This window comes from Thalassophryne amazonica, chromosome 17 (genome assembly GCF_902500255.1).
Source record: "Thalassophryne amazonica chromosome 17, fThaAma1.1, whole genome shotgun sequence".
NCBI classification, from domain to species: Eukaryota; Metazoa; Chordata; class Actinopteri; order Batrachoidiformes; family Batrachoididae; genus Thalassophryne; species Thalassophryne amazonica.
The window spans coordinates 46,764,900-46,780,032 of NC_047119.1; the positions used below are offsets into that span (position 1 = coordinate 46,764,900).

The 15,133-nt window shown below is 40.0% G+C and overlaps 1 protein-coding gene across 1 annotated transcript in view; it reads left to right on the forward strand.

Moving 5' to 3' along the window:
* LOC117528918 (leucine-rich repeat transmembrane neuronal protein 4) overlaps positions 1–15,133 on the forward strand; it is a 379,596-nt gene that overhangs the window by 10,930 nt on the left and 353,533 nt on the right. The window lies entirely within an intron of this gene.

The window sequence follows — 15,133 nt, forward strand, 5'->3', positions numbered from 1 at the left end:
TTTTTTTTTTGTTTTTCTCTTGTGATCATAAACACTCATGGTTTGTAAATGTCGCTGTTGTTTTTGAGCTTTAGCATTATATATAAAAAATGCTTAACACATTGAATAAACCACTTCTTAAGTCTTATTTGAAATACCCAAAGCAGTGATAAAGGTCCTGATGCACCTTTTGTTTAAGTCAATGATAATCTATTTTTGTTGTTATTGTTGTTGTGTTTTTTTTTTGTTTGTTTGTTTGTTTTTTTAGATTGTCCTACACTAATGATACTGGTTAAGACACAAAAATGGGTTTTAATCCCGATCCAGTCTTTAGCACTAGCTAATGTGCCTTTTTAAATTACTGGTTTAATATGGCTAAATGTGAGAAACTGTTTGAGTGGCTGACAATATGCGACTGAACACCTTTAAACTTTGTACTGTTGAGTTGGACACATACAGTGAGGCCAATAAGTATTTGATCCACTGTCAAATTTGTACGTTTTCCACCTACAGAGAAGGGAGAGGTCTGTATCTTTTAATCGTAAAAATCGTAAAAAATCTGAAAATCACATTGTATGATTTTTAAATAATTAATTTGCATTTTATTGCATGAAATAACTATTTGATACAATAGAAAAACAGATCTTAATATTTGGTACAGAAATCTTTGTTTGCAGTTACAGAGGTCAGATGTTTCCTGTGGTTCTTGACCTGGTTTGCACACTGCAGCAGGGAATTTGGTCCACTCCTCCATGCAGAGCTTCTCCAGATCTTTCAGGTTTAGAGTTTCAGTTCCCTCCAAAGATTTTCTATTGGGTCCAGGTCTGGAGACTGGCTCGGCCACTCCAGGACCTTGAAATGCTTCTTACGGAGCCCCTCCTTAATTGCCCTGGCTGTGTGTTTGGGGTCACTGTCATGCTGGAAGAACCAGCCATGACCCATCTTCAGTGCTCTTACTGAAGGAAAGAAGTTGTTTGCCAAAATCTCACAAGATATGACCCCATCCATCCTTCCTTCAATACGGTGCAGTCGTCCTGTCCCCTTTACAGAAAAGCACCTCCAAAAACGATGTTTCCACCCCCATGCTTCACGGTTGGGATGGTTTTCTTGTGGTTGTTCTCATCCTCCAAACACGATGAGTGGATTTGATACCAAAAACCTTTATTTTGGTCTCATCTGACCACATGACCTCCTCCCATGCCTCCTCTGGAACATCCAGATGGTCCCTGGTGAACTTCAAATGGGCCTGGACATGTGCTGGCTTGAGCAGGGGGACCTTGTTGCCTTGCAGGATTTTAACCCATGACAGCATCATGTGTTACTAATGTAATCTTTGTGACTGTGGTCCCAGTTCTCTTCAGGTCATTGACCAGGTCCTCCAGTGTAGTTCTGGGCTTTCTCAGAATCATCCTTACCCCATGAGGGGAGATCTTGCATGGAGCCACAGACTGAGGAAGATTGACAGTTATCTTATGTTTCTTCAATTTTCTAATAATCACTCCTACAGTTGTTGTCTTCTACCAAGCTGCTTGCCTGTTGTCCTGTAGTCCATCCCAGCCTTGTGCAGGTCTATAGTTTTGTCCCTGGTGTCCTTAAACAGCTCTTTGGTCTTGGCCATGGTGGATAGGTTGGGGAGTGATTGATTGTGTGTGTGGACAGGTGTCTCTTATACAGGTAACAAGTTCAAACAGGTGCAATTAATACAGATAACAAGAGCAGAATAAGAGGGTTTCTTACAGAAAAACTAACAGGTCTCTGAGAGCCAGAATTCTTGGTGGTTGGTAGGTGGTCAGATACTTATTTCATGCAATAAAATGCAAATTAATTATTTAAAAATCATACAATGACTTTTCAATTTTTTTTTTTTTTTTTTTTAGATTCTGTCTCTCACAGTTGAAGTGAACCTATGATAAAAATCACAGACATCTCAGTTCTTTATAAGTTGGAAAATCTGCAAAATCAAGAATGGATCAAATACTTACAGTATATGCCTCACTGTACCTCTCAGCATGGTGACTTAGTGGTTAACACTGATGCCTCACAGCAAGATGGTTGTGGGGTCACTTCCCACCTGTGTCTGTGTGGGTTTCCTCCAGGTATTCCAGTCTCCTCCCACAATAAAAAAAAAGCTTATTTAGGGTCTGCTGCATTCTCTGCTCCTGACCAAGGCAGCTTCTCCACATCTGGAGTTGGTTCACAGGTGCCGGACTGTTGAATTATGTCTTACTGTAATTGGGATAGGTTAAATACACAGGACAAGTGACAGTATGACAAAAATTACAATAAATACAATGACAGTAAAGGCCCTTTAAAATACAGAATTTCCTTGGGTTATAGCACAGCAGGTGCATCTGTGGTGGAGGAGTTGGACTACTAACCTCTTGAACACAGTCCAGTTTGTGGTGTGTGTGTGCCAGGCAGGCCTGTTGCAACAAGGCAAGCAAACCAGTCGATTGCCTGGAGCCCCAACCTGGCCTGAGGTCCCCATATAATGACTGGTTATAAATTTTATGCAACGGCAAACTGTATGAGTGCCCCTTTATCTTCTATGACCATCAATGCAAGAAAGTGCAGTGACAATGTTATCGGAATCCCCCTCAAGAGGGCCCTTCCCACCAGTAGTCAGCCACGTGATGTAGCGCAACTCGACGGGTGGGGTCTAAAGTCTGGGGTAGAGAGAGATGGGCAGCACAATGGCTTTGTGGTTAACACTGTTGCCTTACAGCAACAAGGTCATGGGATCGATTCCCACTTGTGGCCTTTCTGTGTGGAGTTTGCATGTTCTCCCCGTGTTTGCATGGGTTTCCTCCGGGTGCTTCAGCTTCCTCCCTCATCCAAAGACATGCAGGTTAGGTGGATTGCAAACTTTATAATTGCCCAGCCTCCCTTGTAAAAGAGACCTTGATGTCAATGGGAGTAACCTGGTTAAATAAAAAAAAAACAAAAAATACTGTTGTTAATAACTTATTTTTAATAACATTTTTAAAGTATGTTTGATTTAATTACTGTGCACATTTTTTGAAGTATTTTGGATTCTGTAGTTACTACACAATTTGTAGTCTCTTTATATGCTGGTTATTATGGGATGGTAGTGGGGTTTTTGCAAATGTTCAAATGCAGTCAAAGAAATATTTTATTGATGTAAAGTGTGACCTTAAATGGTGTGTCTATGCTGTGGTTCGTGTAGGCTTTGCGCAGACAGAACAGGGTGGTTAGGCATGGGGGGGCTCCAAGTCCATTTTGCTTGGGGTCCCCAAATGTCTTTAAATGGCCGTGGTGCCAGGGTCCATGCTTTTGGTCCTGGGACTAAACACTCAAATCATTTGACTTTATTTATTCCGTGCCAAATCAGAGAAGCTGCCCCGAGGCTCTTCACAACAGTAAGGTCTAACCTTACTCACACCCAGAACAAGCACATCAGCAACAGTGGTCAGGAAAAACTCCCTCAGGCATTTTTGATGATGGGAAGAAACATGAAGCATACCAGAATCAGCGGGGTGACCATCTGCTTTGACCATACTTCCAATAACAAATTAATAAAGAAAATATAAGTAAGAAATGTCAAACATGCAAAGACAAAAATGTAACAAATGCAAAGAGAGTACAGGTGTTGCAACAAACTGATGGTTCCATAAACATCCAAATAATCTCAGTAAATGGAATACAAATTTTCCAAAACAAAGTCATCTTTGGACATGCATCAGAACGTACTGGTTAGGGTCATACAGAAGTCCTCCATACATTCCAGAATTCCAAGCAGTACTGCCCCAGTAGGAACGGTAAATGGACTGCAATTATATAGCACTTTTCCATCTGCATCAGACACCCAAAGTACTTTACAATTATGCCTCACATTCACCCCGATGTGAGGGTGCTGCCATACCAGGCGCTCACTACACACTGGGAGCAACAGGGGATTAAAGACCTTGCCCAAGGGCCCTTAGTGATTTTCCAGTCAGGATGGGATTTGAACCACAGATCTTCTGGTCTCAAGCCCAACGCCTTAACCACTAGATCACATAATCTGGGACATCATTCTTGAGATTCATCCATCAGTCCACAGGACACGCATTATCCCAGTCCACCCAACTGTAAATTGGTACAAGCTATGAAAGTAGTCTATGGTGGACTGGTGTTCTGTCCAGGTGGAGTCAAAGAGTCAAACAATTTGTGACATTTTATAGAAAGAACTGATTCATTGTAAAAGTTATTGATTGACCAATTAAGAATGTCAATTCTTTATATGAGTAAAACCATACACTTCCATGTATTTAAATATGACCTTTTTTTTCCAACTTTATTCTTTCTGTGATGTTTACTCACTTATCTCCTGGAATAGCTGGCTGTGATGGTATTCATTTAAACAGTATGGAATGTACAGTAGTGTTCAGAATAATAGTGCTATGTGACTAAAAAGATTAATCCAGGTTTTGAGTATATTTCTTATTGTTACATGGGAAACAAGGTACCAGTAGATTCAGTAGATTCTCACAAATCCAACAAGACCAAGATTCATAATATGCACACTCTTAAGGCTATGAAATTGGGCTATTAGTAAAAAAAAAAGTAGAAAAGGGGGTGTTCACAATAATAGTAGCATCTGCTGTTGACGCTACAAACTCAAAGCTATTATGTTCAAACTGCTTTTTTAGCAATCCTGTGAATCACTAAACTAGTATTTAGTTGTATAACCACAATTTTTCATGATTTCTTCACATCTGCGAGGCATTAATTTTGTTGGTTTGGAACCAAGATTTTGCTCGTTTACTAGTGTGCTTGGGTCATTGTCTTGTTGAAACACCCATTTCAAGGGCATGTCCTCTTCAGCATAAGGCAACATGACCTCTTCAAGTATTTTGACATATCCAAACTGATCCATGATACCTGGTATGTGATATATAGGTCCAGCACCATAGTAGGAGAAACATGCCCATAATCATGATGCTTGCAGCACCATGCTTCACTGTCTTCACTGTGAACTGTGGCTTGAATTCAGAGTTTGGGGGTTGTCTCACAAACTGTCTGCGGCCCTTGGACCCAAAAAGAACAATTTTACTCTCATCAGTCCACAAAATATTCCTCCATTTCTCTTTAGGCCAGTTGATGTGTTCTGTGGAAAATTGTAACCTCTTCTGCACGTCTTTTATTTAACAGAGGGACTTTGCGTGGGATTCTTGCAAATAAATTAGCTTCACACAGGCGTCTTGTAACGGTCACAGCACTTACAGGTAACTCCAGACTGTCTTTGATCATCCTGGAGCTGATCAGTGGGTGAGCCTTTGCCATTCTGGTTATTCTTCTATCCATTTTGATGGTTGTTTTCCATTTTCTTCCACGCATCTCTGGTTTTTTGTCCATTTTACAGCACTGGAGATCATTGCAGATGAACATCCTGCAATTTTTTGGACCTGCGTATAAGTTTTCCCCTCTCCAATCAACTTTTTCATCAAACTGCACTGTTCTTCTGAACAATGTCTTGGGCGTCCCATTTTCCTCAGGCTTTCAAAGGAAAAGCATGTCCAACAGGTGCTGGTTTCATCCTTAAATAGGGGACACCTGATTCACACCTGTTTGTTCCACAAAATTGACAAACTAACTGATTGAATGCCACACTACTATTATTGTGAACACCCCCTTTTCTACTTTTTTTTACTAATAGCCCAATTTCATAGCCTTAAGAGTGTGCATATCATGAATGCTTGGTCTTGTTGGATTTGTGAGAATCTACTGAATCTACTGGTACCGTGTTTCCCATGTAACAATAAGAAATATACTCAAAACCTGGATTAATCTTTTTAGTCACATAGCACTACTACTATTCTGAATACTACTGTATTCATGTTCCATGGGCTGTGTCATTAGAGCTCTGCTTTGTGAAAAGACGTCTGGTGTGGACAGTAAGAAGACACAGCTGAAGAATGCTACACATTTCCAAGATAAATTTAGAAAGAATTGACATTTTGCAGACTTTCTCTACACCTGAAAATGACTTCACTATGAAAGCAGTGTACACAGCTGTCTGCCACCTACATAAGAAGTAAAATGTGCAAAACGTTAGCTTGTGTTGTGGATGTCACAGCTAATCAAAACTGCTAGAATAAACAGGTGGGTACATCAATGTGACCTTTGGGAAGACGTTAGTTTTGGTTCATTAGATCAGCTTATAATAAAAGACTCACCATGCATGTTTGTAACAACATGTTTCTCTATGTAAGCTATTGAATTCAGTCAATGAAGCTCAAGTAGTTGTGACAACATCGTTTTTGGTCTTTTCCCATTTCCACTACTTGAGAATTTGAGTTTGGGATGGATGCATCAGAAGACGACCACAATGAACCCTGAAGCTCATTGGGTGATTCTTATCCTCAGATTCCATGTCATGAAGTCTGTAGGTTATTTCCCCAGCCAAGGCCGGTGTTGCCAAATGAACAGTCCCCCCTAAAAATCCGTCTGCCCTGCCTTCACTGCTCATGCGTCATTTCGGAGCGTCATCAGCGATTCATCGATTATCACCTTGTTTCTGCTTAAAACTGCACTCCAGTCCTCATCTATCTCAGCGACAGATATCTGAAGCTCTTCTACAACAATTATTTTCACATAAATTCAGCATTATTTCATAATAAAAGACAGGGGACTGATCAGAGCACCACAGCAGCGCCTATGTCATTTTGGAGCGTCAGTAGCGATTCACAGATTATCGCCTTGTTTCTGTTTAAAACTGTACTTTTGAATGATTTAAGAGGTTTTACTTTGTCAGGTGATCATTAATAAGCACATTGTTCCCTTTGACACTCAAATGGGGTAATAATAATGGCAGTAATGGCCAACCCACAGAGGAGAAGTGTTAAACGGGATCTAAACTTCACTTATTTTAACAACCAATTATTAAGTCATGATGATTATTTTTCTGTTGATCAACTAAGTATTAACCATCAGCAGCAATTCCATTTAAAATGTTACGTAGACTTTTAAATATTTTGTTTGACAGCATGGAACAGAATTCGGAGTCAGGATTCGGAACAAAGAGCGTTCCAGACACCATGTCAAACGTGAGCTCGTAGCAAACCTTTGTTTGCAGTGAGGTCTGGATAGTTGCTGTCAGTCATTGCACATTTGTGGGACTCTCACCACTGTGGGAAATCAGGACACACACAAGAAGCACAAACAAAATAGTCAACATCCATGTGTTTGTACACGTGTGTGTTTGGGTGTGAGTTTTCCCGTCACACTTCTCCATATTCGGTCTTATCAGTGCTGCAGTAACAAACGCGGCACAGCATAACAGAGTTTTCCCAGCTGCCGGTGAAATGAGTCTGCGTTGGCAGGCCGTGCTCTCATCTCACAGATAATTGCAGACTGATTGGATGGATCGGGTCGGTCGTGGGATGTCCTTCCCTGTGTGTTAGGCTGCTGTCCAGGCAGGACATGGCGTCTATGTCTGGTCTTGCAGCAATTTTTTTAAATGACAGGCAGCAAATAGCAGTGAGTCACTTGTGTGCACTCAAAGTGCACCAGTTAGTCAGTCCATTTGCCAAGTTATTAAGCTACATTTGGTTTTATTTTAGGTCAACACTAAAGTGCACTTTTAGTGTCGATGCATTCGGGTTGAGAAGCACAATAGCTGTCTTCTCTATCTGAGGACAGCACGGGCGTGTGCACGATAACGAAGCATCACGTCCATGTTAGACTGAGATGGATAGGTGCAGATGGTGACATGAACAAATGATCAGCAAACACTTCCACTTTAACATTAAAGCAAACACATGGCATCAAAAGGTGGATCTGAAAGGACGGCCTAAAGAAAGACAGGAACGTGACTTGCTGAGGAAAAATATAAAGCGAAGATATGAAGTCAAGTGGATATATTCGGGATAAACAAACAAAAACTTATCAAAACTCAAGACGACAAAATTAGTTCACATTTCGATGACAGTTAAAGTACAAATTGGCAAATATTTTGAGTTTAATGTTAATTAAAAAAAAAACTACTATTTGTACGTTTGCACGTTTTGCTACTGTTTGTACATTTCTTTGTGCCAATTCACTTACAGTATTTACTTTATTTCCATGTAAGTTATGTAAAAAAAGACTGACATGATTGTGATTTCAAGTTTTTTTTTTTTGGGGGGGGGGGGGGTTAGGTTTTAAGTTCGTCAAAAGTTTACAGGCACCAAGATGAACAAATCTTTTAAAGTATCTAAGAGTCCAGAAATTGATGGAACCACTTTTCAAAGCTTCTGAATGACTATTTGGAATCATTTTGGGTTTATTGGGAAAGCTCAGGTTGTATTTAAGGACCTAAATGAACATTCTTGCATATAAAATAGTAAATTCTCTTTAGGCCCTGAGGCCCATAAGGCTGGTCCTTATCTCTGGACACTGGAAAATCAAGTGGATTAGACTCTGACTGCCCAAGGAAGGGATGTTATCCATCCAAGGTTACTTTCCCAGTCAAGAAGAGGAAGAAGTCCTACACAGGTCCTGAGGTCTGTGCTTATCTCTGGGGACTGTGGCGTGAAGATCATGAAAGCCTATGACTAAATGCCAGTCAGTTGTAGGTTACTCCCCCACCCAAGGGCAGTGCCCATTCACAGCTAGGTGCAGTGGGACAGAGCAGATGACATAGACATAGATAGTGAGCCTGGTTCAGGTGAAACTCTAATCTTTGGTTGCTGGTCCCACTTCTATGCCACAGAACCACTTGCTCTAAAACAGCATAAGTATGTGTGTGTGTGTGTGTGTGTGTGTGTGTGTGTGCGTGTGCGGGGGGGGGGGGGGGGGGGGGTGAACAATCAAGCCAAGGCTTCTAGAGCATGTTGAATAGATTCAGGTTCCCACAAACAGCTGTAAATAATACAAGAGTATAATAAATTTGGGTCCTACATATTTTATTTCTAAGGATGCCCAGTTTAACATCCATACATTAACAAACTATTGATCCAAAGATACACTGAACAAAAAATATAAACAAAACAATTTTGTTTTTGCTTTTGCTTGGTTACACGTGGTCTGCGGTTGTGAGGTCAGTTGGATGTACTGCCAAATTCTCTGAAATGCCTTTGGAGATGGCTTCTGGTAGAGAAATGAACATTCAATTCACGGGCAACAAGTCTGGTGGACATTCCTGCAGTCAGCATGCCAATTGCACGTCACCTCAAAACTTACAACATCTGTGGCATTGTGCTGTGTGATAAAACTGAACATTTTAGAGTGGCCTTTTATTGTGGCCAGCCTAAGGCACACCTGTGCAATAATCATGCTGTGTAATCAGCAACTTGATGTGCCACACCTGTGAGGTGGGATGGATTATCTCGGCAAAGGAGAAGTGACCCTCTCCCCCCCCAGCAGGCCACATGTGTTGCGGATGGGGGTGGGAGCACAACACAAGCGCGATTCACACGTACGGCACATGCGTTGTGTGGGGAGCCAACACTCTGGCACGCCACGTGTTGCTTTTTTGCTACGCCACACTCGTGGCAGTTGTGAAGTAATCCTTAAAAGCCTGTAAAGTGAAACTTGATTCAGAATCCGGATCCAGTTCACCTTCAAAATTCAGTGGAATCTTCCATGCCATAATGTGGGCCACATATGGTGAGAATCCATAAAGTAGTTTTGACGTAATCCTTCAAAGCCTATATAAACTGAAATTTGATCCAGAATCTGAATCCAGATCACCTCCAAAATTCAGTGACGTTTTCCATGACCTAATATGTATCTGTAGGCCAAATTTGGTAAGAATCTGTGAAGTAGTTTTATCTATCTATCTAAAACTGTTCAAAGTTTAAGGCCTTCAGACTGTGCACTGGATTTCCTTCCTGCTAAGCTTTTGAAAGAAGTCCTTGATTCAGTTGGCCCTTGTATTTTACAGCTGATTAATGCTTCTCTGTCTTCAGGTGTTGTTCCTTGTTCCTTTAAACAGGCCATGATACAGCCCCTTTTAAAAAAACATAATTTGGACCCTGCTATTTTTTCTAATTATAGACCCATTTCTAAGATGTCATTTTTATCTAAAATACTTGAAAAGGTGGTCTATACTCAACTACAGTCGCACCTTACTGCATTTGACATAACTGAAAAGTTCCAGTCTGGTTTTAAACCTTTGCACAGCACTGAAACTGCTCTTTTAAAAGTTTTTAATGATCTTCTTTTAATCATGGACTCTGGCAGCTCAGCTATGCTTGTGCTTTTGGATTTAATTGCAGCCTTTGACACTGTTGACCATCAGGTCTTATTATCTCACCTTGAATCATGTGATGGATTAAATGGCACAGTGCTCAAATGGTTTAAGTCCTATTTGACTGGTCGGTGCTTTTCTGTAAACCTTGGTCCCTTTGTGTCACAGAAAGCCCCTTTGACTTGTGGCGTACCTCAGGGTTCAATTTTAGGGCCAATTCTATTTTTGCTGTATTTGCTTCCTTTAGGATCAATTTTTAAGAAATATAACATTCAGTTTCACTGCTTTGCTGATGTGCAGATTTATCTACCTCTGAACCTTAAAACAAACTCATCTGCCATCCTACAGACTTGCTTTCAAGAAGTCAAAGACTGGATGTCTTTAAACCTTTTGAATCTAAATGAAAGCAAAACAAAGATTGTGGTCTTTGGTGACCTTGACCTTTCTGCCCTTGGTTCACTCGCCTCCTACTGTCGTTCATCTGCTAAGACCCTTGGTGTTTTTATAGACAGCTCTTTTACATTCGAGAAGCAGATCAACACAGTGGTCAAAACAAGCTTCTTCCAGCTTAGACTTTTAAGTAAAATCAAGCGTTACCTGCCCCCAAATCAGCTGGAACTGGTTGTGCACGCTTTGATCACGTCTCGTTTAGACTACTGTAATTCTTTGTATGTTGGTCTTAATCAGTCGTCTCTGCATCATCTCCAGATGGTGCAAAATGCAGCTGCGCGTCTGCTCACTGGGGCCAAACGGCACCAACACATTTCTCCTGTTTTATTTTCACTGCACTGGTTGCCTGTTGCTTTTAGAATTGATTTTAAGATTTTGTTGCTTGTTTTTAAATCATTTCACGGTCAAGCCCCATTTTATTTATCTGATATGCTGTCATTGCACACTCCAGGAAGAGCTCTGCGCTCTGCGGATCAGAGTTTATTGGTCTGTCCCAGATCTAAGCTAAGGACCAGGGGAGACAGAGCCTTTGCTGTTGCGGGGCCTAAGCTCTGGAACTCTCTGCCATTGAATGGCTGACTGGCTCCTTCAATTGACTCTTTTAAGACTCTTTTAAAGACATATCTTTTTGCACTGGCTTTTAATACAAGATGAGCTGAACACTGCCACTTTTTTTTTTTTTTTTTTTTACTGTTTTGTTGATTTATTTTGTTCTTGTATTTAACTTGATATAATTTTAATTCCTTTTATTGTACAGCACTTTGGGGCAGTGTTGACTGTTTGTAAATGTGCTTTATAAATAAACCTGACCTTGACCTAGTTTTGACGTAATCCTTCAAAGCCTGTATAAAGTGAAAGCTTGATCCAGAATCTGGATCCGCATCAGCTCCAAAATTTAATGGAGTCTTCTGTGGTCTAAAATCTATCTGTGGTGAATTTTGTCAAAATCTGTGCAGTCGCTTTGACATAATCCTGCTAACAGACTGACAGACAGACACACAAATGAATAAATAAATGCCAATGATTTTAATACGTCCTTGGCAGGCATTACAATGTTGCATTCTTTATAGTCAGTTAGTGTTGCAATTATTTGTTACTCCGTTGTGACAAAATAATTGCTATTTTTTAATAATTTATTCTTTCTTTCAGATGTAATAATTTATTATTTAAAAAATTATGGTGTATATGTGTATAATTCAATTTTTTTTATTTATTTTTTATTTTTTTTGCTTGGGCCACATGAGATCAGATACGGGTCTGCAAATTGATATGACACAAGTTTAACGCTGAATGTCACAACACTATATGTACTTGGAGATTGGGTGCAAACCCTTCTACTCCGGAAGCAACTGCCCCAGCAGGGCTCCCCATCCACACACATAAAATTGGGACCACTGATTAGACGAAACAGTAAAACAAAAGGAATACAATACATTCTGAAAGCACTGGGTTTAAATGTGAAATTACAATTAGCTGTATTGTGTTAGGTGGAAAGTGATCCCATGACCTTTTGGCTTTGAGGCAACAGTACTAGCGACTACTCTGTTCACGAAGTGATGAGTTCATATAAGGATGCAGTGACTGTACATCTGGTGCTTTATCTGCATCTATACTAAAAACTGAATGGTTTTTACTTCAGAGCAGGGACAAAGCTTTTACCAAACTGTTGAGTCATTTTTAAGTCATTGTTGGACAAAGAACACAGCATGGGCGAACGATTAATCATCCACCTGACTGCAGGATGCAAAGATGTGGCTGAGTGACGTCTTTTCAAAACGACACAAACAAAATGAAGGATTTTATCTTCAATTCCGCAGTGGGGCGTTAATGACAGGCATGGGCTAGGAGGACGTAGAAACACGGCACCTCGGAGGGCAGCTGCTGCTCCTTCATGGGTATACGATTAGAGCTGCAGAGACCAAGGCGGCGGCTTACAGAGGCATTAACGCACAGATCTGTCATTCCAGTGCAGACAGTACAGAGTGAGGTGAAGCTCAAATCGGAAAGACTTCTAATAAAGCAGGATGATCATGTTGAGGGGAAATCAAAGCAGCAGGGAGCTGAAGCTCCGCCTTCTTTAGACAGACTCAGTTTGACTGTGTCCTCGCTAGGCTAAAGTCAGTTCAGTTAAGTGCACATGGAACTTTAACATCCTTACATCCAAATGTGTTTTGGCTTTGACGCACGGAGCCTTTGGTCAGTCAGCCAACTTTAGTCAAACCTGAGAAAAACTAATTATCCTCAGAAATGCTTTCTGTGTGGTTGAAACAGTTTAGTGCAGCTCAAGGACACAAGTGGGAAAGATGAGTGCTGTTGTTTTTGTTCCACCAGTAACCAGCAAACTGTTTCAAATGCTAATTTAAAGTGAATTAGAATCACAAACAGTTTTAACCAGTTAAGGTCCTATAACAATTTAACACTTTTGTCTGAGTGCCAGTGTTGTTTTTCCCCGTGCCTCTAAATGAGAATGGAGCTTACAGTGGCTTCCAAAACCTTTTGGAACATTGGGTATTTCACATATTTAATTTGTTTATGCCATTTCAAACACAAAAAATAATAAAAAAAAAGGAAAAAATAAAAATTTCTAAAATGATCTTCCTTAAACTCAAACTGAAAGCAAATTTCTGCAACTTGATATGATTTAATTAAAAATATAAAAGCCAACATGATGTTAATGGAACTCACACTCACTCATCTTCAACCACTTACTCCAACTGGGGGTCATGGAGTGGGGTGGGGGGGTTATCTTATCAAATTTCTTGGCAGAGTCATTTTACAACTATTTTACAACTATTTTGAAAAGACCTTTTAACATATGGCTGATAAACCACATTTCATTTTGAAAGACTTGATTATTTTATTCTCTTTTTTGAGCATGACATTTCAAGACAACAGTTCAACTCCTGCTACCTCCAGATGTTTTGGTCCCAATCACCTGAATATAAACTGCTCTGACAGTTCAGTCGTTATGAAAAATTGACATTAATCTCAAAATTTTGCTATGGAGCCTGAATGGATACCATTATATCAATGTGGGGTCCAAACGGAGCCCACAAGAAACATTATTATAGAATCCACTGTAGCTGGTTCAAGATTAATGGAACTGAAGGCAGCTGCATAAAGTAAATATAACAGATCAGAAAATATATATTAAAAAATAAGGTGTTCACTTGGCCCAGAGGTGTGCTGGTTCAAGTTCAATCCCTGCTGAAGTGTTTTAGCACAAAATTTGATTAACTAATAATATTTTTTATCTACCAATGATGTTTTTATTAATCAATCATTTACTCCATAAGCATTTCAGAAACCTTTGAATAATGTCTATCAGAGTTGCTCAGAGTTCATCTGCAAATGTCTTATTTTATCTTATCAACGGCACATTTAGAGTGATGTATGTGGAACTACAAAAGGAGTAATTTCTCAAATGAAGAATCCATTTAAAATGTCAGTATGAATATGTTGAAAGAAGTTTAAATCATTTGTCATTATTGTTCTTATGGATAAAATGGATCATCTCAAATGAAGCAGTAAAGGAGCAGTAATCGATACATTTAAAACTCTACAACACTTCAAGAAATGAGTGTTTTTGCCTTGTTAAATGATGATTAATCGAAAGAGATGGTAATTAGTTTTGTGGTTTCCATCAACTAATTAAGCTGCTGCCAGATTGTTTCAGCTCTAATTGTATCTACTGATGAACATCTTTGTCTCTTTGGAATTTATCTGGAAAAGTATCACAAGAAGACTCAAGAATCATCATGACCGATGTATCTGGTGGTGTAATCGATAGCCAGCACAAATGATCTGTACACTTTCTTCTGACTGTACAGAATGATGAAAGGTTTTTGTGAAAACAAACACAAATCGTCTTTCTCTCCATCACACATACAATACCCATCTGGGATGAGCAGATGCTTGGCAGGAAGTGAAATGGCGACGTTGGAGAGCATATGTGGTGTGATGCCTCTCAGCCACATTTTCTTCTGACAAATCCTGCAAAGATTACAGAGTAAACAAGAATCTGGAAGTCATGATTATTGGCACAGTTACACGCTGCATGCCACAAATGTAGACAATCTCACCACAACTTCATCATCATTGGAAGTAGATTGGTCCCAGTACGCACTGAGCGTGGTTTTGTTGAATGGCAGCTTGGTGCCTGCTGCTGCAGCCATTGGCTGTGTCCCAGTTCAGGGGCTGCACCTTTTTAAGGCTGCAGTCACCACCTGCATATGACATACATGGCATGACTAGGTTGTCTCATTTCGAAGGCTCTTGGGGATGTGGCTGACAAATACAACCTTCTTTCTCCCACAAATGAAGGGTACAACACGTGTATCCTTTATGGCCCAAACAATTCCATGAGCCATTGCCCTTTTCTTTTTCTTCAAGACAAAATGGTTGGGAAATCAAAAAGAAAATAAAAAAAATGTGTTTTGGGCTCCAATTGGTGCAATTCTAAATAAGCAAAAATTATAAGTACAAATAAGCATTGAAAAATAATTACTAAATTATGGGTTATGCCCGCTG